Here is a 24985-nt window from a genome sequence, read left to right as displayed (position 1 = left end):
TACACACATTGCACACATACATACTGCACACACATACATACTGCACACACATATACATACTGCACACACATACATACTGCACACACTACATATACACAATGCACACATACATGCTACACACCCTGCAAACACACTGCACACATACTACATATATATATATAAATAGACAGAATGCACAAACATATACACACGCACACACACATATTACACACACACACACACACACACACACACACACACACACACCATCCTTCTCTGCATATATTCTCCTGTGCCACCTGTCAAGTCCCAGCCAAGCCGCTCTCTCTGTTGTTGTCAGATTTCCTGCTCTCCGTTGTTCTCCTTCTGCTTCTCTCTGGCCGGCAGGAGGCCGCTGCTAGTACTACAAACCAGACACGGTGCACAGAGGCTGGGAAGGCTGCTAACAATGTACTACATGAGAGGTCATCACGTGTGACGAAGGCACATATAACTTGCACATGCGCAGCTCCAGGGCCGCCATCAGGGGGTATTAGGGGTATAGCATATATATGAGAAAGAAAGAGTCATAAGCTATATATAAAGTACACAATACAATTTTATTTGATATAATTAACATAAATAATTTTAGTAAAAAACATGGCGAGGTTTCTAAAAAGAAGAGATATGCCTGTGGGTCACATTTGGAGAGTATACGACCATGGGTACATTAGTATAATAGACAATGAATGACACAGGAGCATACAGGTATATATTGCTCAAATGCACAGTTAGCAATTTAACCAGCACTGCTGATATTAAAGGGAAGAAGGACAGCATGAAGTCTATGTCAAAAGTGAATGTGCCGTATAAGGGAATCCCTACTACTGGTACAAAGTGCCATCCAATCTAAAAAGTCCAAGGACTTATAGTGATAGCTGCACTCAATGTGCAAAGTATACACCATATGCACGGCTACTACTCCGGAATCACCGGATAGAGCCAGGAAGCGTACACTCACCCATGGTTGAAAGAAAGTGAAGTCGTGATCCACAGACAGTGAAAGGCCACCCCAACGCGCGTTTCGCTGTATCAGCTTCCTCAGGGGGTCTGATCTAAACTATATCCTGTCCACTCTTTTATATTGTCCCACGGCCCGGATCGCAGAAAAGAGGAGGGATAGAAGAGAAGTTCCGGGTGTCAGTCCACATCAGAGGTCCACGGCGCATGCGCGGGATTGTTGCATAGACCACGAGAACTCGGTCACCAGTCATCACGCCCTGACTGCGCACGCGCGTCCCCAAAGACGCGTCTCCAAGGAGATCGCGCAAACGCAGGGGGGCGTATAGAAGAGAGGGGACCGAGTCACGCGTCCAGCATCCCTGCTCATGCGCAACCCCAAGGATGTGGTCTGTATTTGATTAAGCGGATCTATCTTTAGATGGACGGCACCTGTCCCCAGGAAAAACCCCCCGAGATGAACCTGGAGCGGCACAATCAGGGGATTGACTGTAGACATCATGGTAAATATTAAAATTTAATCATTAGATGATATACATATATTTTAAAGCGAAGGGAGTACTAACGAAGGCTCAATATGTGTATTTATTAAGTGAAGAGAGAACAAATAATACAGATTAGATGGTGAAAAAATATGTGTTAAATGATAAATATTACAATTTAAGACCGAGACTAATGCTCGGATATAAAAATATCAAAAGTGGGTAAAGAAAGGGAGGTGGGGGGGGGGGGAGGGGGAAGGGAGAAGGGAGAAGAGGAAAGAGAGAAGGGAAAGGTAAAAGGGGGGGGGGGAAAGGGGAAAGGAGGTGGTGAACAAAGATGCACAAAAAAGATGAAATCAATCCATAGGAAATCTGTTAATAACTTGTGCTGATAAAAAATATATATATATAACAGTACACAAATTATACTGAAAAGTGCAGTGAAGAAGTGCTGAACCTTGTAGAACATATAATCACAAATATATTTGTAAATAAAATTATATATACACCGAAATTTACCAAGGGTCTCAAAAAGGGGATGACGAAAAGTAGATAACATCCCAGCCATCTTACTTTACAATATAGTAGAAATATAATGTTGGGACCTATTATTCATTTCATATTCAGGTAACTGTTGTTCATCAGTTGAATAATCATGTTTCAAATTGTTCCAGTGTGAATCGTGGTCATCAAACACGAGAAGATCCTCATAAAAGAACTACGACCGGATCTAAATCTAGAGGTGGGAACAAAAGGTTAGTAAAATTTTCAAGGTGGATCAGGTATATACTAACGCATAAAATCGCCTAAAAAACGCAAAAGATTGCAGTGAATGGGTATATTCTATAAAAAGGGAGAAAAGCTCAAATTTTCATTTAGACCAGATGGGGTCATAGTACCGAGGGTAATAATCCATCTGCACTCTTTTTGTGCTAGGATTTTGATCGCATTACCCCCTCTGACACCACAATGTACCGTGTCTATACCTCGCACCAGAAACGTTTTAGGATCGCATCTATGATGTAGTTTAAAGTGTTTAGGTATCGTCTTTAGTAATGACACATCACTGATTTTTTCTGCAGCCCGGATATCCCTCACATGCTCACGAACACGAATCCTGAGTTGTCTGGAAGTAAGGCCAATGTATACTTTAGAACAACCACATGTTGCATAGTACACAACATGGGTCGTACTGCATGATATGTAATGCAGGATATTAAATTGGCGTCCGTTTTTGACGGAAGTAAAGGAATTTGTCCTTATTATGTTGGCGCATGCCACACACTTGCCGCAGGGGTAGCAGCCTTGAATCGGGCCTCGTGAGGAGAAGGGGTTAAGTTGTAAGGGTACGTAATGACTTTTAACAAGTATGTCTCTCAGGTTTCTATTTCTTCTGGCCGTCATCTGGGGATTACTTTGTAGGGCCTTAGAGATAACAGGTTCTGTATGCAGAATCGGCCAATGTTTTTCTAAAATTAATCTCATTGTTTGCCACTGGTTGTTAAAAGTGGAGATAAATCTAATTTTGTTATCCGTCTGATCTTTCTTTTTTATACCGATCGGATGTAAGAGAGTCTTCCGTTCTGTTTTTTTGGCTCGATTATATCCCTGTTTGATACACCTATGACTGTATCCCCTGGCTTGGAATCTTTCTTTTAGGTCTTGTGCTTGTTTTTCGAATTTTTCCTCAGAGGAGCAGATCCGCTTCATTCTCAGGAACTGACCAACTGGGACAGCCATTGTAGTAGAATGTGGGTGCGCTGAAGTGGCATGTAGGAAGGAATTAACTGATGTCTCCTTCCTATACACATCTGTCTGTAAAAGTCCCCCTATAGCTGTCTCAATAGTCACATCTAAGAAGTCTATCTTGTGTTTATCAAAAATATATGTTAGTTTGATGTTCAGTGTGTTCTCATTCAACATTTGCATAAAATCAGTCAGGGCTTTTTCAGTACCTTGCCAAATGAGAAATACATCATCTATGTACCGTAGCCAGCACTGCACATGGTCAGCGGCATGGGCGCCGCCACCCTGCAGAACCTGTCTCTCCCAGAAGCCGAGGAACAGGTTCGCATATGACGGAGCACATGCCGCGCCCATCGCAGTGCCTTGCCTCTGTACATAGAAGGTATCTTTAAACACAAATAGATTGTGAGTAAGAATATACTCTAATAGTTCAATGATCAGATTTTGTGTCTGGCTGTCCCAGTTGCTCACCCCCAAGAAAAAACGGGCCGCATTCACCCCATCGTGATGTCTGATATTTGTGTATAGCGACTCAACGTCAGCCGTTACTAGCAACATGTCCTGCTCCAGAGCAATCCCATCGATTCTCGTGAGCATATCAGTCGTATCTTTTATATACGAGGGTAATATTTCAACCAAAGGCTTTAAATAAAAATCAATAAATTTGCAAGTTGGGTCACATAGGCCCCCAATCCCTGAGATGATGGGCCTCCCCGGTGGTTCCAAAGGGTTTTTGTGCACCTTTGGTAACAGGTAGAGGGTAGGGATTTTGGGGTACTGGACCATAAGACCGTCAGCTACTTTTTTTGGAATAATCCCCTTTTCCAAGGCTCTATCCAAAATCTTACTCAGTACACCAGAGAAAGTGTCAATAGGATTGTATGCAAGTTTCTCGTATGTCTGTCGATCTTTTAATTGGCGGAAAGCCTCTCTTTCTTATCCCCTTCCCGCTCCTTGACGTACTATTACGTCATGGCAGCTGTATCGTTCGCGCTCCATGCCGTAATAGTACGTCACGGGAGTAAAGGCCGTTTCGGCCGTCCTCCCGACACATACAGGAGCTGTGACGCTGCTGTCTTGTTCAGCAGCTGTCACAGCTCCTACAGCGGGGACCGATCGCTGTGTCCCCGCTGATTAACCCCTTAAAAGCCGCGTTCTATAGAGATCGCGGCTTTTTAGGGGTTAAGCTGCCATCGCCGGCCTGCTACGCGATAGCGGCCGGCGATGGTGACTATGGCAACCGGACACCAAACAATGGCGTCCGGCTATGCCATAGACGGAAGCCTAGTGGGTCCTGACAACGTCAGGACCCACTATGCTTGCTGTCAGTGAGTAGCTGACAGTTCTAATACACTGCACTACGCATGTAGTGCAGTGTATTAGAATAGCGATCAGGGCCTCCTGCCCTCATGTCCCCTAGTGGGACAAAGTAATAAAGTTAAAAAAAAGTTAAAAAAAGATGTGTAAAAATAAGAAAATAAAAGATTTAAAAGTATTAAAAGTAAAAATCCCCCTTTTTCCCTTATCAGTCATTTATTATTAATAAAAATATATAAACAAACAAATAAACTATACATAATTGGTATCGCCGCGTCCGTAACGGCCTGAACTACAAAATTATTTCATTATTTATCCCGCACGATGAACGCCGTAAAATAAAATAATAATAAACCGAACCACAATCACAATTCTTTGGTCACTTCAACTCACAAAAAATGGAATAAAAAGAGATCAAAAAGTCGCATGTACCGAAAAATGGTATTGATCGAAACTACAGTTCGTTACGCAAAAAATAAGTCCTCGCACGGCTTTATTGATTGAAAAATAAAAAAGTTCTGGCTCTTAGAATAAGGTAACACAAAAAGTGAATGATTGTTTACAAAATGTATTTTATTGTGCAAACGCCATAAGACATAAAAAAAACTATAAACATCTGGTATCGCCGTAATCGTATCGCCACGCAGAATAAAGTGAATATGTCATTTATAGCGCACGGTGAACGCTGTAAAAAAAAAAGAAAAAAAAATCAATCGTACAATTGCTGTTTTTTAGTCACCACGCCACCTAAAAATAGAATAAAAACTGATCAAAAAGCTGCATGCACCCCAAGAAAACTACAATGGATTCCTCAAGGGGTCTAGTTTCCAAATTGGGGTCACTTTTGGGGGTTTCCCAATGTTTTGGCACCACAAGACCTCTTCAAACCGGACATGGTGCCTAATAAAAAAGAGGCCTCAAAATCCACTAAGTGCTCCTTTGCTTCGGAGGCCGGCGCTTCAGTCCATTACTGCACTAGGGCCACATGTGGGATATTTCTCAAAACTGCAGAATCTGGGCAATAAATATTGAGTTGCGTTTCACTGATAAATCCTTTTGTGTTATAAAAAAAATGGTATAAAGGGGATTTTCTGACAAAAAAAAAATGTAAATTTCACCTCTACTTTGCTCTAAATTTTTGTGAAACACCTAAAGGGTTCATAAACTTTCTAAATGCTGTTGTGAATACTTTGAGGGGTCTAGTTTCTAAAATGGGGTATTTCATAGGGGTTTCTAATATATAGGCTCCTCAAAGCAACTTCAGAACTGAACTGGAACCTAAAAAAATAAATAAATGAGGCAATACTTCGCTTCTTACATTATACTGATAATGAGCCGTGCCCACCCCGAGATGACCCCAGTTTTGACCGTTTGTATAAACGGAGACCCCTATTAGACCGTTCCAGTGCCCGGTTTTCACATGCATACACCCCCGAGAAGTGTATTTCTATTGATGAGTCCCTGGTACATTTTAAAGGGAGGGTTCAATTCCGCGAATACCTGCCGGGTAAGAGGGCAAGGTATGGCGTGAAGATGTATAAGCTGTGAGAGTGCATCAGGGTATACCTACAGGTTTAGGATATATGAAGGAAAGGCCACCCCCAAATCAGACTGCATCCTGGACTACAATAGGTACATGGGAGGGATGGACTTGTAAGATCAAGCCCTGAAGCCCTACAGCGCCATGCGGTGTGGTATAAGAAGCTGGCCGGGCACATCATACAGATGGCATTGTACAATGCGTACATGCTACGTCGATGTGCAGGCCAGACGGGAACTTTCCTGGAATTTCAAGAGGTGATTATCAAGAACCTAATCTTTAGGGACCAAGAAGGGGGGGCACCCAGTACTTCTGGAAGCGAGCCCACACGCATCGTACCAGGGCAACACTTTCCAAGAGAAGTTCCCCAAACTGGCAAGAAGGGAAAAAGTCAAAAGAGGTGCAAAGTCTGCTATAAGAGGGCGATAATGGATGACACAATATATCAATGTGACACGTGTCCCGAATAACCAGAGCTCTGTATGAAAGTGTTTTAAAATTTATCATACATCCCTTGGTTTATAATTTACCCCAATTTTACTTACCCTGATGCACTCCACACAGCTTATCCCCCCTCGTCTTTCCCCTCTGGGCCCTGCTGTGTGTCCAGGCAGCTGATAACAGCCACATGTAGGGTATTGCCATACCCGGGAGAACCCACATTACAGTTTATGGGGTGTAGGTCTCCGGTCAAAATGCTCACTACACCTCTAGATGAATGCCTTAAGGGTGTAGTTTTTAAAACGGGGTCATTTCTTGCGGGTTTCAACTGTACTGGTACCTCAGGGGCTTCTGCATACATGACTTCGCACTAGAAAATCCCCAGTAGGCCAAATGGTGGTCCTTTCCTTCTGAGCCCTCCCATGGGCCCAAACGGCAGTTTATCACAACAAATGGGGTATTGCTGCACTCAGAACAAATTGCGCAACAGAATGGGGTATTTTGTTTCTTGTGAAAATAAGAAATTTTCAGCCAAAACGACATATTATTTGAAAAAAATAATTTTGTTTTCATTCCCAGCCCAATTCAAATAAGTTCTGTGAAAAAACTATGGGGTCAAAATGGTCACAACACTCATAAATGAATTCCTTGAGGGGTGTAGTTTCAAAAATGGGGTCATTTGTGGTGGGTTTCTATTGCTTTGATACCTCTGGGGCTCTGCAAATGCGACATGGCACCCGAAAACCAATCCAGCAAAATCTGTACTCCAAAGAACACACAGCGCTCCTTCCCTTCTGAGCCCTCCAATGGGCCCAAATAGCAGTTTATCACCACAAATGGGGTATTGCCACACTCAGGACAAATTGGGCAACAAAATGGAGTATTTTGTTTCTTGTGAAAATAAGAATTTTTGAGCTAAAATGACATATTATTGGAAAAAATATATATTTTTTTAATTCCCAGCCCTATTCAAATAAGTTCTGTGAAGAAACTATGGAGTCTAAATGGTCACATTACCCATAAATGAATTCCTTGAGGGGTGTAGTTTCCAAAATGGGGTCACTTCTGGTGGGTTTCCATTGCTTTGATACCTCTGGGGCTCTGCAAATGCGACACGGCACCCGAAAACCAAACCAGCAAAATCTGTACTCCAAAGAACACACAGCGCTCCTTCCCTTCTGAGGCCTCCCATGGGCCCAAACGGCAGTTTATTGCCACAAATGGGGTATTGATGCACTCAGGAGAAATTGGGCAACAAAATTGAGTATTTTGTTCCCTGTGAAAATAAGAAATTTTGGTAAAAAAATACATCTTATTGGAAAAAATGTCATTTTTTTAATATCACAGCCCAATTGAAATAGGTGCTGTGAAAAAAATGTGTGGTCAAAATGCTAACAACAACCATAAATGAATTCCTTGAGGGGTGTAGTTTCCAAAATGGGGTCACTTTTGGTGGGTTTCCATTGCTTTGATACCTCTGAGGCTCTGCAAATGCGACATGGCACCCGAAAACCAATCCAACAAAATCTGGACTCCAACGAACATATAGCGCTCCTTTCCTTCTGAGCCCTCCCATGGGCCCAAACGGCAGTTTATCACCACAAATGGGGTATTGCCACACTAAGGACAAATTGGGCAACAAAATGGGGTATTTTGTTCCCTGTGAAAATAAGAAATTTTGATCACAAATGACATTTTATTGGAAAAAATGTCATTTTTTTCATTTCAGAGCCCAATTCAAATACGTGCTGTGAAAAAACTATGCGGTCAAAATGGTAACAACAACCTTAAATGAATTCCTTGAGGGGTGTAGTTTCCAAAATGGGGTCACTATTGGGGGATTCCTACTGTTTTGACACCTCAACACCTCTTCAAACCTGGCACGCTGCCTAAAATATATTCTAATAAAAAAGAGGACTCAAAATGCACTAGGTGCTTCTTTGCTTCTAGGGCTTGTGTTTTAGTCCACGAGCGCAGTAGGGCCACATGTGGGACATTTCTAAAAACTGCAGAATCTGGACAATACATATTTAGTAGTGTTTCTCTGGTAAAAACTTCTGTTTTACAGAAAAAAAAATGAATAAAATTGAAATTCAGCAAGAAAAATGAAATTTGCAAATTTCACCTCCACTTTGCTTTAATTCCTGTGAAATGCCTGAAGGGTTAAAAAACTTTCTAAATGCTGTTTTGAATACTTTGAGGGGTCTAGTTTTTAAAATGGGGTGTTTTATCAGGGTTTCTAATACATAGGCCCCACAAAGCCACTTCAGAACTCAAGAGGTACCTTAAAAAAAAGGCTTTTGAAATTTTCTTAAAAATATGAGAAATTGCTGTTTATGTTCTAAGCCTTGTAACGTCCAAGAAAAATAAAAGAATGTTCAAAAAACGATGCCAATCTAAAGTAGACATATGGGAAATGTGAACTAGTAACTATTTTGGGTGGTATAACTGTCTGTTTTACAAGCAGATGTATTTAAATTCTGAAAAATGCAATTTTTTCAAAATTTTCTCTACATTTTGCAATTTTTCACCAATAAACACTGAATATACCGACCAAATTTTACCACGAACATGAAGCCCAATGTGTCACGAGAAAACAATCTCAGAATCGCTTGGGTAGGTTTAAGCATTCCGACGTTATTACCACATAAAGTGAAATATGTCAGATTTGAAAAATGGGCTCTGAGCCTTAAGGCCAAAACTAGGCTGCGTCCTTAAGGGGTTAAAGGTTCATCGGCCAAATAACAATGTTCCCCCCCTTGTCTGCTGGTTTATATACCACGTCCTTGTAAGACTGTAGTTCTTTTAATGCCGACCTTTGATTTGCTGTAAGATTATCGTATCGTTTGTTGATAGATATTTGTTGGAAGTCTTCCATCACTAATTTAGTGAAGATTTCCACTTGCGGACAAAGGGACATGGGGGGGAACCTTGTTGACCTAGGAAGTATGGATGTTGGGAACCCACCTTGTTGCGGAGAGGTTTGCTCTTGTCATAGTTCCTCAAGGGCCAATAGAGTTTCCTTCTCCAGAGTGGTGTTCAAACCCAAGTCCATATCTCCCCTACTATGTAGTTTTCTCAGGACCAGCTTCCGTGAAAATAAATGAAGGTCTTTCAAAGCTGTAAAATAATCAAATGAGTTGCTTGGTGAAAAGGATAATCCTTTGTTCAAAATATCGCATTGTGTGTCAGAGAGGGTATATTTAGATAGATTTATTACCTCCAAATTTTTGGGCTTTTTTCCCCGTTCATAAGGAGATGGGGTCTTGCGTTTAGCAGCCTGTCTCTCTCTGTTCCTTCTCGGGAATATGGGATCTGGCCTGTTCAGTGCTGACTCTCCAGTCCACCTATTTCCTGTTTGTTCATCCGAGGTCTGAGAGGACATGGACCCCGATCTAGAGCGGGGCCCAACACGTGGGTTCCCTCGTCGCCATTTGTACACCCTCCCCTGTTGGAAATCGGTAATATCTCTCTGGAATTTTTTAGTTTTAATCGAACAAATCTCTTGTTCCCATTTTTGGAAGTCTTTATCTAGATCAATGTTAAGTTGATCTAGTGCTTCACTAGAGAGATCTTTTTTGAGGGAGATCTGTAGGTCTTCAATTTCTTTTTCAATCCCCACCAGGGTAGTTGTATTTGATTGGATCAGGAGATCCATAAACCCACGTGAACATGTGGTGGCCAGTGATTCCCATTTATCCTTAAAAGCTCCCTCATCTATGGGAAAAGATGGGAACACTTGGATTCTAAGACCTCTTGGAACAAGGCCCTTACTTAAATATCTGTCAAGAAAGGCCTTATTCCACCAGATCCTGGTCCTATGTTTGAGCAATTCTTTCAGTTTGTTAGTTTGTTCCCTCATATCCCTACCACTATTATCTAAGAGCGTGTTAAAATCTTCTTTAAAAACCTCATTTAGTTGCGAGATCCAAGACTGGTCTCGCAAACGGAAATCCATGTTAGGCCTGGAGCCAGAGGCTGTGAAAAACACAGAAAATACGATTATAAACAGATGTCTCACAGGGACAGGTAGCTGGTTGGGTACAACCCACATTGGTATAAAGTACCCCCACAGTGTCATGAGATAGCAAACTCACTGATAGCATAGCATATATATGAGAAAGAAAGAGTCATAAGCTATACATAAAGTACACAATACAATTTTATTTGATATAATTAACATAAATAATTTTAGTAAAAAACATGGCGAGGTTTCTAAAAAGAAGAGATATGCCTGTGGGTCACATTTGGAGAGTATACGACCATGGGTACATTAGTATAATAGACAATGAATGACACAGGAGCATACAGGTATATATTGCTCAAATGCACAGTTAGCAATTTAACCAGCACTGCTGATATTAAAGGGAAGAAGGACAGCATGAAGTCTATGTCAAAAGTGAATGTGCCGTATAAGGGAATCCCTACTACTGGTACAAAGTGCCATCCAATCTAAAAAGTCCAAGGACTTATAGTGATAGCTGCACTCAATGTGCAAAGTATACACCATATGCACGGCTACTACTCCGGAATCACCGGATAGAGCCAGGAAGCGTACACTCACCCATGGTTGAAAGAAAGTGAAGTCGTGATCCACAGACAGTGAAAGGCCACCCCAACGCGCGTTTCGCTGTAACAGCTTCCTCAGGGGGTTGATCTAAACTATATCCTGTCCACTCTTTTATATTGTCCCACGGCCCGGATCGCAGAAAAGAGGAGGGATAGAAGAGAAGTTCCGGGTGTCAGTCCACATCAGAGGTCCACGGCGCATGCGCGGGATTGTTGCATAGACCACGAGAACTCGGTCACCAGTCATCACGCCCTGACTGCGCACGCGCGTCCCCAGAGACGCGTCTCCAAGGAGATCGCGCAAACGCAGGGGGGCGTATAGAAGAGAGGGGACCGAGTCGCGCGTCCAGCATCCCTGCTCATGCGCAACCCCAAGGATGTGGTCTGTATTTGATTAAGCGGATCTATCTTTAGATGGACGGCACCTGTCCCCAGGAAAAACCCCCCGAGATGAACCTGGAGCGGCACAATCAGGGGATTGACTGTAGACATCATGGTAAATATTAAAATTTAATCATTAGATGATATACATATATTTTAAAGCGAAGGGAGTACTAACGAAGGCTCAATATGTGTATTTATTAAGTGAAGAGAGAACAAATAATACAGATTAGATGGTGAAAAAATATGTGTTAAATGATAAATATTACAATTTAAGACCGAGACTAATGCTCGGATATAAAAATATCAAAAGTGGGTAAAGAAAGGGAGGTGGGGGGGGGGAGGGGGAAGGGAGAAGAGGAAAGAGAGAAGGGAAAGGTAAAAGGGGGGGGGGGGAAAGGGGAAAGGAGGTGGTGAACAAAGATGCACAAAAAAGATGAAATCAATCCATAGGAAATCTGTTAATAACTTGTGCTGATAAAAAATATATATATATAACAGTACACAAATTATACTGAAAAGTGCAGTGAAGAAGTGCTGAACCTTGTAGAACATATAATCACAAATATATTTGTAAATAAAATTATATATACACCGAAATTTACCAAGGGTCTCAAAAAGGGGATGACGAAAAGTAGATAACATCCCAGCCATCTTACTTTACAATATAGTAGAAATATAATGTTGGGACCTATTATTCATTTCATATTCAGGTAACTGTTGTTCATCAGTTGAATAATCATGTTTCAAATTGTTCCAGTGTGAATCGTGGTCATCAAACACGAGAAGATCCTCATAAAAGAACTACGACCGGATCTAAATCTAGAGGTGGGAACAAAAGGTTAGTAAAATTAGGGGTAGTACTGTAGGGGGCCCGGCCAAACTTAATTGAAAGGGGGGCCCGGCAACTGCCGCGACTTGCTTTTGGTAGAAAAAAACAAGCCCCTGCAATGGGGCCTGTTCTTTTCACCAAAACAATGTCGTGAGCTGCTGCGGGCCCCCGAGCTGCGGGCCCCCCTCTCATCACCGCCGCCGCGCCGCGAAACACCACCGCTTGCGCGCGTACGAGCGCGCACGACCGCAAGCGCGCACGATCGCAAGCGCGCGCACACGTGCGAAAGACCAGGCGCGCCGCCGAGAGGGAGCAAATTAAGTACATCGACGGGGAAGGACAGCCACACAGGGACAGCGGCGCACGGTTACTTACCTGCTGGCCCGCCTCCGACTCCGCCTCCTCCGCCTCCTCGTCCTCCTTGTCCTCCTCCGACTCCGCCTCCTCGTCCGACTCCGCCTCCTCCTCCTTCTCCAGAGCGTAGCTGCGTAAGGAGAGGGGGAGGAGTCTAGTTCTTGCGCGGCGGTAGTTCTACGATCCCCGCCATTTTCTGGAGCCTGGAGGTGAAGGACGACGTCTGGACCGAAGACATCGCCTGAAGAGGACTGGAGTGGGAGCAGCTCTTCTGACATGGTGAGTAAAGTGTGTCAAAGTGCTGTTTAAGTATGGCCCTGTTCACACAGAGTATTTTGCAGGCTGAAAAAATCTGCCTCAATATTCCTTAAAGAATTTTGAGGCAGATTTTGAGGCAGATTTTGACCTGCCCACACTATCTTGCTGCGTTTTTTGCTGCGTTTTTTGCCCGCTGCGATTGAGGACAGCAGACAAAAAAACGCAGGGAAAAATGCATTTTCTGCCTCCCATTTATTTAGATGGGAGGTCAGAGGCGGAACCGCGGCAAGAAAGGACGTGCTGCTTTTTCTTTTTTTCTGCGACTGGCTCCCATTGATTTCAGATTAAATCAATGGGAGGCGGTTTTGGAAGTTGTTTGGTGCTGATTCTGACGCAGTGTCCGAGTCAATATCAAGGCCCAAAAACTCTGTGAACTGGGCCTTATTGTTAGGGCTTATTCAGACGAACGTGTAATACGTCCGTGCAACGTGCGTGATTTTCACACGACTCGCACGGACCTATGTTACTCTATGGGGCCGTGCAGACTGTCAGTGATTTTCACGCAGCGTGTGTCCGTGTGTCCGCTGCGTAAAACTCACGACATGTCCTATATTTGTGCATTGTTCGCGCATCACGCACCCATTGAAGTCAATGGGTGCGTAAAAATCACGCCCAGCACTTCCGCAGCAGTATAAACTATGAATGAAAACAGAAAAGCACCACGTGCTACAAACATACAAACAGAGTGTCGTAATGGCGGCGGCTGCGCGAAAATCACGCAGGCACGCATCATACGCTGCTGCCACACGGAGCTGTTATGGACCTTTTGCATGCGCAGAACGCCACGTTTTTGCGCACGCAAAAAGCACACGCTCGTGTAAATCCGGCCTTAGGGTAGGAACACACTAGGCATGAACACTGCGGATTTTATGCAACACATTTTATTGTGGATAATCCGCAGCGTATCACAGTCGCAGCAGAGAGGATGAGATTTGAACAAATCTCATTCACACGCTGCAAAAATAATGGACCTGCAGTGTGGCTTTTGGCTTTTTAAGCCGCAGCATGTCAATGTATTCTGTGGGATCGCCGCTCCTCTGTTGCGGAAATGCTGCGGTTCTGCCGCAAAAATCACAAATGAGAAAAAAAAGGTACTTTTTTACATTTATAAAAAAGTTTAGACTTGCTCCGGCCGTAGTCCTGGTGACGCGATCCTCTATTATTAGCGCAGCCCGGAATAGAGGATCGCGTCACCAGGACTACGGCCGGGGCAAGTCTAAACTTTTTTATAAATTTAAAAAAGTGCCTTTTTTTTCTTCTCATGTTTGATTTTTGCGGCAGAACCGCAGCATTTCCGCAACAGAGGAGCGCCGATTCCACAGAATACATTGACATGTTGCGGCTTAAAAAGCCAAAAGCCACACTGCAGGTCCATTATTTTTGCAGCGTGTGAATGAGATTTGTTCTAATCTCATCCACTCGGCTGCGACTGTAATACGCTGCGGATTATCCACAATAAAATGTGTTGCATAAAATCCGCAGCGTTCATGCCTAGTGTGTTCCTACCCTAAGGCCGGATTTACACAAGCGTGTGCTTTTTGCGTGCGCAAAAACGTGGCGTTCTGCGCATGCAAAAGGTCCATAACAGCTCCGTGTGGCAGCAGCGTATGATGCGCGGCTGCGTGATTTTCGCGCAGCCGCCATCATTATGACACTCTGTTTGTATGTTTGTAGCTCGTGGTGCTTTTCTGTTTTCATTCATAGTTTATACGGCTGCGGAATTGCTGGGCGTGATTTTCACGCACGCATTGACTTCAATGGGTGCGTGATGCGCGAACAATGCACAAATATAGGACATGTCGTGAGTTTTACGCAGCGGACACACGGACACACGCTGCATGAAAATCACTGACAGTCTGCACGGCCCCATAGAGTAACATAGGTCCGTGCGAGGCGCGTGAAAATAACGCACGTTGCACGGATGTATTACACGTTCGTCTGAATAAGCCCTAACAATAAGGCCCAGTTCACAGAGTTTTTGGGCCTTGATATTGACTCGGACACTGCGTCAGAATCAGCACCAAAAAAACTTCCAAAACCGCCTCCCATTGATTTAATCTGAAATCAATGGGAGCCAGTCGCGGAAAAAAGAAAAATCAGCACGTCCTTTCTTGCCGCGGTTCTGCCTCTGACCTCCCATCGAAATCAATGGGAGGCAGAAAATGCATTTTTCGCTGCGTTTTTTGTCTATCATCAATCGCCGCGGGCAAAAAACGCGGCAAGATAGTGTGGGCAGGTCAAAATCTGCCTCAAAATTCGGTGCGCAGTTCCAGGCGGGTGCGCATGCGCGGGAGTTTGCGGGTGTGCGCGATCGGTCGCACGGGCGGCAGTGTTTGACGACCCCCATGCTACCCAGGGCCGCCATCAGGGGGGGTATTATGGGTACTGATGTGAGAGGCCCGGCCAAACCTAATTGAAAGGGGGGCCCGCAGCTCACGACATTGCAGGGGCCTGTTTTTTTTCTACCAAAGGCAAGTCGCGGCAGTTGCCGGGCCCCCCTTTCAATTAGGTTTGGCCGGGCCTCTCACATCAGTACCCATAATACCCCCCCTGATGGCGGCCCTGGGTACCATAATATAGTGCTGGACGGAGTACCGTTAACAGGCGGTGCCACGGTAGGGGGGCCCAGAAAATTTAGCTGTAGGGGGCCCTGAAATTCCTGATGGCGGCCCTGCGCAGCTCCTTGGACAACAAAAAAATATAGAAATCACGGACATTCTTTTTATTCCGGACACAACGGACAGTTGCCAAAAGTCCACTAATTTCACGGACTGTCCGTGAATTAACGGACAGTTGGCAACCCTGCTTCAGCAGTCTAGCGCGGATGTCGTGATGCAGTAACGTCATCAGCGTGCTCCCAGACCCTCATAGGCCGCAGGCTGTGGCCTATAAGAGCCAATGGCCCAAGGCTGGCTGTCAAATTTTAGCTTGGGTGGGCAAGTAGTGGCCCATTCTGGGGGTACTGAGCAATTGCCGAGTATGCCCCCCAACACCGCCCCTGTAGAACTCTGCTAACTGTCAATCGAAAAATCATCCAACAGAGGGAAAAATATTTCTCGATGGCGGAGTAAAAGAAAGCACCACGTAGGAATTAGACTTTCTTGTACTCATGATGGGGAATTATTTTTCATTGACCTCAAGTTTCTGTTGCAGCACAGAGGAGATAAAAAGACAAAAGACTGCTCTAGGTAAGTTTTTTTTATTTTTCATACTGCTTTTTTTTTTTAGGTAGGTTCCGCTGGACCGTTTGAACTACGGCGTAGATTCGTTGGACTATTTTGATGATTTACTGTTTTTTTCTCTTAAATAAAATGGTGAAAGAGGGTTGTGTGGGGGAGTTTTTATTTCAATAAAAAGTGTTTTCCTATGTCTCTGTGTATTTTTTATATTTTATTACCTCAGTAATGGCTGTTGTCTGAATGACGACGTCCATTACTAAGGCGGGGCTTAGTGTTAGGGTATGTTCACACGGCCAAATTTCAGACGTATACGAGGCGTATTATGCCTCGTTTTACGTCTGAAAATACGGCTCCAATACGTCGGCAAACATCTGCCCATTCATTTGAATGATTTTGCCGACGTACTGTGCAGACGACCTGTTATTTACGCATCGTCGTTTGACAGCTGTCAAACGACGACGCGTAAAAATACAGCCTCGTCAAAAGAAGTGCAGGACACTTCTTTGGACGTTTTTGGAGCTGTTTTCTCATAGACTCCAATGAAAACAGCTCCAAAAACGGACGTAAAAAACGCTGCGAAAACGGCGCGAAAAACGCTGCGAAAAATGCGAGTTGGTAAAAAAAGTCTGAAAAGCAGGGTCTGTTTTCCCTTGAAAACAGCTCTGGATTTTCAGACGTTTTTGTTGACTACGTGTGAACATACCCTTAGCCAGTAAAAAGGCTATCACCAACCCCACATTATTACCCCGTTACCCACCGCCACCAGGGGTACTGGAAAGAGCCGGGTACGATCCAGTACCTAACCTTCTGAAGCGACGGCTGGACACTGGGTCGGCCGCAAGCTCATATTATCAGGTCGGAAAGGGATAAAAACCATGGCCTTTCCCACCCTGGTAATGCTAGGCTGCGGCTGCTGTGTTGTATTTGGCTGATTATGAAAAATGGGAGGACCCGCATCTATCTGACAGTCAGACACCCCTCCCCTTGTAGTAAAATAACTACCGAGGGCTAGATTGTCTGACTGACTGCTGGGGGCTCTATAGGGGGGGTCTGAGTGTCTGACTCTGACATCCATATGGGGGGAGATATCCCTCCCATAGGGCCCTCAGCACTTAGTCGCTCAGACCCCCCTATAGAGCCCCCAGCAGTCAGTCAGATAATCAGAACTCCCCTTGCAATATAGTAACTAGTGAGAGCTCTTTGGAAAGGGGGGGGGGGGGTTTACTGAAAGGGGGGTCTAACCATATAAGTGATTGCAGGGGAAATAATACCCCCATCCCCCATAGAGCCCTCAGTACTTATTATACAACAGGGGGGGTTGAGCATCTAACTGACTGCTGAGTGCTCTATGGGGGAAATTATACCCCCATGGAGCCCTCTGCAGTGAGTTAGATGGAACCCCCCCCCACATTGCTGTATAATTAATCCCCCCCTAGCGTCGAATGAACAGTCAATTGTTGCCTGGGGCAGGAGGCGATTACCAGACTAACCGTACTCACTGCATGACCACCGCCCTGCTCTTCTGTTCCTCACTGGCGGTACGTGCAGCGTCAAAGAGGGGCGTGTTCTACCACGACTAGCAGACGTGCCTATCATGACGCATGTCTGATAACCATATCCCGCCCCTGCTATTGCTGTCCCACCCCTCCCCTTCCGCAGCGCCAGTGGCTCTATACCGTCCCATTCCGCCCCTCCCTGCCCCTCCTCCTTATCAGCAGCAGCCATTAGCCATAGCTACATGATCATTTAAAATTATTTTTAAAATGATGTGCGGTTCGGGCGGCCATGGGCCCCCTGGGAGCCTTGGGCCCCGGGCAGCTGCCTGAACCACCCATATGCTAATGTGCCACTGTGGGTATCCCATGGTTGCAGACACATAATCCAGGTATTGATTGGATAATTTCAGATTTAGTTAAGTGGAGTTCTAAATGTTATGATTCTTGCATGTCTTTGTCCACTACTAAAATCGCTTGAGTATATTCAAGATATATGAAACATGTCTTTTCGGAGTTCAGGAAATAAATTTCTTGGGGTATGTGCTGTCTCCTGATGATTTTCGTATGGACTCCGTTAAGGTTCAAGCAATTCATGATTGGGTTCAACCCACTTCATTAACCCTTTCATGACCAAGGGTCATTGATGCTCCTGTGTCCAGGTCAAATTTTCTAATTTTCTATTTCTGATATGCACTTCTTTAACCGATAATATCTTTGGAACTGATTTGAATATCACAACTATTTTCACTTTGGTTTTTTTATAAGACTTATGAGGCTTTCATTTTCTAGATTAGTTTAATTAATTCCATGTTTTTAATTTTTATTATGAGCAGACAAATCACAAAAAATTAGAATTTTTTTTTTCTATCTATCTATCTATCTATCTATCTATCTATCTATCTATCTATCTATCTATCTATCTATCTATCCTGTACAGCGCTGTAACAGTATGTTGTCTTCTCTCCCCGACACCCTGGATCGCTGTGAGCGGATATGAGGGCTATAAGGCTATATTCACATGACATGTAAAAAAGGGCAGTTAACAACGGATCAAGTGTCAGTTTTTCCTGGCTGTTTTGCATCAATGTGTCTCAAAGTTTGAATCCATTTCCCAGACGGCTGACCATTTTCACCGCCATTTGCCACCCGTTTTTCATTGACGTTAAAAAAATGCATGTTATTTGTTAGTTTTTTTTTTGACCTAGCCACCTGAAAACCCCATAGTGCCCATGTAGATAGTGGTGCAATACCAATGTAGATTGTGCCACATTGCCCACTGTAGTGCCAGTGCCCACTGTAAATAGTGCCACAGTGCCATCATAGGGCCACAGTTCCCACTGTAGATAGTGCCCACATTGTGCCACACATGGTGCCCATGTAGATAGCACCACAGTGTCCCCTGTAGGTAGTACCCACAGTGCCCATGTAGATAGTGCCGCACCCCCCTGTTGACAGCACCACACCCCCTGTAGATAGTGCCACCCCCTGCAGATCGCATCACCCCCCTGCAGAGAGCTCCACTCCCACTGTAGATAGCAGCATCCCCCGTAAATGACAGGACCTTTCTGTAGATAGCACCACTGTAGCTCCCTCTGTAGGAGCGGAATCCCTCTGGTCGGGGATTCCGCTCCTAGAGGCAGCCCCTGATGTCTACGTCCATATGTGGACAGTAACGTCAGAGGCTAACTCTTAAAAGCGAAATCCCCTGCCTGAGCGTCGGCAGCGCTGTTGCCGGGGATTCTGCTCCAGGAGTAGACCCTAAAGTCACTGTCCATATATGGATAGTGATGCCAGGGGCTTCTCCAGTAGCAAAATCCCTGGTCAGTATGTCGGCCGGGGATTCCACTCCTCGAGAGAGCCCTGACGTCACTGTCCATATATGGATAGTGACGCCAGGGGCTTCTCCAGTAGCGGAATCCCCAATCAGTGTCGGCTGGGGATTCCACTCCTAGAAAGAGCCCTGGCGGTGGACAGTGACGTCAGGGCCTCTGTCTAGAAGCGGAATCCCCAGTATAGAGCGATCTGACACCGGGGATTCCACTTCTAGTGGGAGTTTAGGTGGCGCTATCTACAGAGGGAAGGGGGGTTCAATGCTATCTACAGCTGGGGGCACTGGCGTAGCTATAGGGGTCGCAGCAGTCGCAGTTGCGACCGGGCCCCGAAGCCAGGGGGCCCACAGCCCCCCGCACCACATCAATAAAAAGTTACTATAGTAACTCGGGCCGCGGGCCCCTGTTACTATAGTAACAGACTGTACTTACCTTCCTGGTTCCGGATCGCAGCGGAGGTCCTGACATCAAGCGCTGTGCGCAGCGCATGACGTCACAGCGCTATGCGCCGCACACAGCATGGAGTGGACAGAACTTCCGCCGCGGCTGAAGAGGAAGGTAAGATTAGCCCTGACTGGCGGGGTCCGACTCCCGGGAGCCGCCAATCAGCTGTTTTGAAGGGGCCGCAGCACTCGTACGAGAGCTGCTTCCCTTCATTCCGGTCACTTCATTCCGGTCACACTGTGAATCGGTGTCGGCGATTCACAGTATGAGCGAGTAGTGAAATGAAGGGGAAGCAGCTCTCGTACGAGTGATGCGGCCCCTTCAAAACAGCTGATTGGCGGGTCCCGGGAGACGGACCCCAACACATCAGCTATTGGTGGCCTATCCTGAGGATAAGCCATCAATGTTTAGGGACTGCACAACCCCTTTAAGTCTACGATGTAGCAGGCTTAGGGGGCCCATGAGACAGGATCAGATACATGGCCCATGTGTGATCCTGTCTGATGGGCCCTGTATTTAAGCCTACCACACTGTAGGCTTAGATACATGGCCCATGTGTGATCCTGTCTGATGGGCCCTGTATATAAGCCTACCACACTGTAGGCTTAGATACATGGCCCATGTGTGATCCTGTCTGATGGGCCCTGTATTTAAGCCTACCACGCTGTAGGCTTAGATACATGGCCCATGTGTGATCCTGTCTGATGGGCCCTGTATATAAGCCTACCACACTGTAGGTTTAGATACAGGGCCCCAGCACACAGTAATCTTATACTGTATAAGATTACTGTCTGCTGGACTCTGTATCTAAGCCTACCTTGTGGTAGGCTTAGATACAGGATCCCACAGACCGTATCACACATGGGTCCTATATCTATGCCTAACACATGTGTTACTAATAGTTTTTTTGTGTGTTTTCTTACAGGTTCGGTCGTTGGACTACGTCGGATTCCAGGACTACTTCGATGACGTCTTTTTTTTTATTATCAATAAAATGGTTAATGAGGGTTGTGTGGGTTTTTTTATTTCAATAAAATATTTTTTCTATGTCTTTGTTTTTTTTAAAAACTATATTACTACTGCCTTAGTAATGGCCGCCGGCCGCGGGGCTTAGTGTTAGCCGGTGCAGAGGCTAATACTAACCCCCTTTATTACCCCGGTACTCACCGCCACCAGGGGTGCTGGGAAGAGCCGGGTACCATCCAGTACCTGACCATCTGTAGGGATGGTCGGGCACTGGGGTGGCCGCAGGCTGGTATTATCAGGAGGGGAAAGGCCAAAAACAGTGGCCCTTCCCACCCTGGTGATGCTAGGCTGCTACTGCTGCTGCTTTATTGTATCTGGCTGGTTATGAAAAATGGGGGGGGACCCCACGTCAATTTAAAAAAATAAAATAAAAAATAATTGGAAAGAACGATGTCGGGTCCCCCCCCAATTTTCATAACCAGCCAGATACAACACAGCAGAAGCGGGCAGCATTACCAGGGTGGGAAGGGCCACTGTTTTTGGCCTTCCCGAGCCTAATACTACCAGCCTGCGGCCACCCCGGTGCCTGCCCGTCACTACAGATGGTCGGGTACTGGTTCGTACTTCGCTCTTCCCAGTACCCCTGGTGGCGGTGGGCAGGGCCGCCATCAGGAATTTCAGGGCCCCATACAGCTAAATTTTCTGGGCCCCCATTTACTGCTCGCAGGAAAAAGACGCCGACGCCTCCCATTGAAATCAATGGGAGGCATTTTCGGGCCATTTTTGACGAGTTTTGCGACGCGGTTTCCGCGTCAAAAACTCATCAAAATACTCCGTGTGAACATAGCCTTACACGTATAAATTCCCTGCGAGTGGTGCAGCACCCCAGCCTACTGTATAATGACATTCTGCAGCTTTCTGTCTTCCTGTTTCAGTTCCTCATGATTTTCAAGATCTCTGCCTGCTGTTTTTGAATGAGAACATTAAAACCAGTCCTGGCTTATTACTTTCACAGCTGATGGTCTTGTTACAATGTATCAGTGTAGATAAGAGCCATCTGCCTGGAGTCCAGCACAGGAGAGGGGTTTGTGCTGTTGCTGCGTTTAGCTCACAGATGATTGACTGATACATTGTAACAAACTTTCTTATATACAACTTTAACGCCATACAGCCCCCACTGTAGAGAACTCCATACAGCGCCCCCTGTAGAGATCTCCATACAGCCCCCTCTGTAGAGAACTCCATACAGCCCCCCTGTAGAGAACTCCATACAGCCCCCTCTGCAGATAACGCCATACAGCCCCCACTGTAGAGAACGCCATATAGCCCCCCCTGTAGAAAACGCCATATAGCCCCCTTTGTTGATAACGCCATACAGCCCCCTCTGTAGATATCTACAAAGGGGACTGTATGGCGTTATCTACAGGGGGTCTGTATGGCGTTCTCTACAAGGGGGTCTGTATGGCGTTCCCTACAGTGGGGGCTGTATGGCGTTATCTACAGAGGGGGCTGTATGGAGTTCTCTACAGGGGGGGCCGTATGGAGTTCTCTACAGGGGGGGCTGTATGGCATTCTCTACAGGGGGGCTGTATGGAGTTCTCTACAGGGGGGGCTGTATGGCGTTCTCTACGGTGGGGTGGGGTGTATGGCGTTATCTACAGGGGGGCTGAATAGCGTTACCCACAGGGAGGGCTGCATAGCGTTACCTACAGGGGGGAGCTGTATAGCGTTATCTACAAAGGGGGCTGTATGGCGTTATCTACAGGGGGACTCTGTATGGCGTTCTCTACAGTGGGGGCTGTATGGCGTTATCTACAGAGGGGGCTGTGTGGCGCTAACGCCAAACAGCCCCCCCTGTAGGTAATGCTATACAGCCCCCCCTGTAGGTAACGTTATACAGCCCCCCCTGTAGGTAACGCTACACAGCCCCCTGTAGGTAACGCTATGCAGCCCCCCCTGTAGGTAACGCTATACAGCCCCCCCTGTAGGTAACGCCATACAGCCCCAACCCCCCCCAAAAAATCTGACCTACAGTGTGTCCTACAGAAGACATGTATCCCCTATCCACAGGATAGGGGATACATGTGTGATCGCTGGCAGCGATAGGGAGAACGGGGGAACGAAAGTCCCCCGAAGTTCTCCATGAATAACCTCTGACTTCCGGCGTCTGCGCAGCTCAATAAAAATGAAAGGAGCACTGGTCACGCATACGCAGAAGCGCGACCGGTGCTCCATTCATTTCTACGGAGCTGCCGACACAGACCCCGGAAGTCCGAGGTTTGTGATGGAGAACTTCAGGGGACTTTCAGTCCCCCATTCTCCCTATCAATGCCAGCGATCACACATGTATCCCCTATCCTGTGGATAGGGGATACATGTCTTTTGTTTAATGGCAGAGCGGGGAGATACCTCCCTGCTCTGCCGTAGTGTTCAGTGGCGTCGTGCTGTAGCAGCCATAGCGGCTGCTAGCGGAGCCTCCGGCGGGTGACACAGGCCCCCTCATGCCGCGGGCCCCCGGCGGTAGTTACGCCACTGTCCGGGCCCCTTACAGAAGTACCCCTAATGCCCCCCTGATGGCGGCCTGGTCCTGCTGCTTAGACAGTGTACAGTATTTTATATTTGCAGTGTATGGTAGTGACTGCACTGTATAGCATTGTTTGTTTAGGCATCTGTATAGTGTTATTTGGTCAGAGTATGGCACTGTATGGTACTTATATTTAGCCACTATTAGGAAGGGTTTTTTGTACATTATATGACAAGGCCCATATGGGAAAGGGGGGCACCAATAGGAGGCACTGCATAGGGCAACGTCCAACGTAAGGCCGACCCTGAAAACCCTGGTCAGGTTTCTATACACCATATACAAGTGTGATCAGTTTACAAAGGTCATTTTACTTAAATATTGATTTATCTAACTAAACTGCTGCAACAATAACCGTTATAGTCCCAGGTCATGTGTCGTATAACTGATGTAAATATAAGAGAGATATTTCAATGAATCATCATAAAAGCACGTTAAAATTCTGTCAAAGATTAGGAATCTAACAAGATTAAGCCAAGATGCTGAGAGATTGAATTTTATCTTCTAACAGATTTCTCTCTTATCTCTGTACTGTGTTAGCAGCGGTTTATCAGATGAGTTCCGCAGAGTTCAAAAAAAGAATCAAAAGAAATCTTGCGCGTACATCTCCCCGTCACCGCCTGCATTTTGTTTTCATGTTTCCATGAGTGCTGGCATCAGACAGAATCTGGCATCAATACACAAGGCTTTTAAAGTTTTGCACAAAAAATTATTTTGTTACAGTTTGTAGTTTCTTAGTTCAGAAGTTTTTCTAAATTATTGTTATTTATTTTTAGTTATTTATTGCTGGTTGGTTACATAGCACCAACATATTCCACAGCTCTGTACACAAATAATAACTCACATCAGACCCTGTCCCCAGTGGGACTAAGGGTTCTTTTACACCAGCCAATTTTAGCTGTAATAACGAGCGCCTATCAACGAGACAACTCGATCGGCACTTATTTGCTCCTTTGACGAGGACCTATGATCAGTAATGTATGGGGACAAGCGATTGTTAGTACGATCACAAGTCCCCATGCATTACCATCATCTCGGCATGACTGGGAGATGTGCTGCCGACAACGATAACATTTTCTGCTGCATAAACGCTACGATCAGCCATTGAACAAGCATTTGCACAGGGCAATGATCGGGAACGAGCGTTCATATGAATGCTCATTTGCCCATGTAAAAGGGCCTTCCCACTCTAATTTCTCTATCTCCTATACTGTAGAGACACGAGGTCCAAATTCATAGAAAGCCAGTTGATCTATTAGGATGGTTTTGGAGTTACGGAGAAAAACTGAGAACCCAGAGAAAACCCACGCAAACCAGCAGGTGTGATCTTAAATATAAAGTTGACCAGGTTCGGATTGGCCCATCAGAGTACCAGAGGATCCTTCGGTGGGCCAAAGCTCAGACACAATGATAGGCATTTAAAATCCAACAGATGACAACCCCCGTTTGGAGCGGTCTTTGGAGCCAATTACTTGCCACTTGGGTTTATAGAATGATTTATAAATAACCTTATTAACCCCTTAATGACCGCC

The 24985-nt window shown here is 45.5% G+C and overlaps 1 long non-coding RNA gene across 1 annotated transcript; it reads left to right on the top strand.

The window, feature by feature from the left end:
- Window positions 1–1418: 1418 nt before the first annotated feature.
- LOC142760718 (uncharacterized) lies at window positions 1419–12298 on the top strand. The gene is made up of 3 exons (XR_012883374.1): window positions 1419–1481; window positions 2135–2215; window positions 12215–12298. It is a non-coding gene; the product is annotated as an uncharacterized LOC142760718 (long non-coding RNA).
- Window positions 12299–24985: the final 12687 nt, after the last annotated feature.

The sequence above is a fragment of the Rhinoderma darwinii genome, chromosome 4 (genome assembly GCF_050947455.1).
Source record: "Rhinoderma darwinii isolate aRhiDar2 chromosome 4, aRhiDar2.hap1, whole genome shotgun sequence".
Classification (NCBI taxonomy): Eukaryota; Metazoa; Chordata; class Amphibia; order Anura; family Rhinodermatidae; genus Rhinoderma; species Rhinoderma darwinii.
This window is presented reverse-complemented; position numbering and strand designations above follow the sequence as displayed.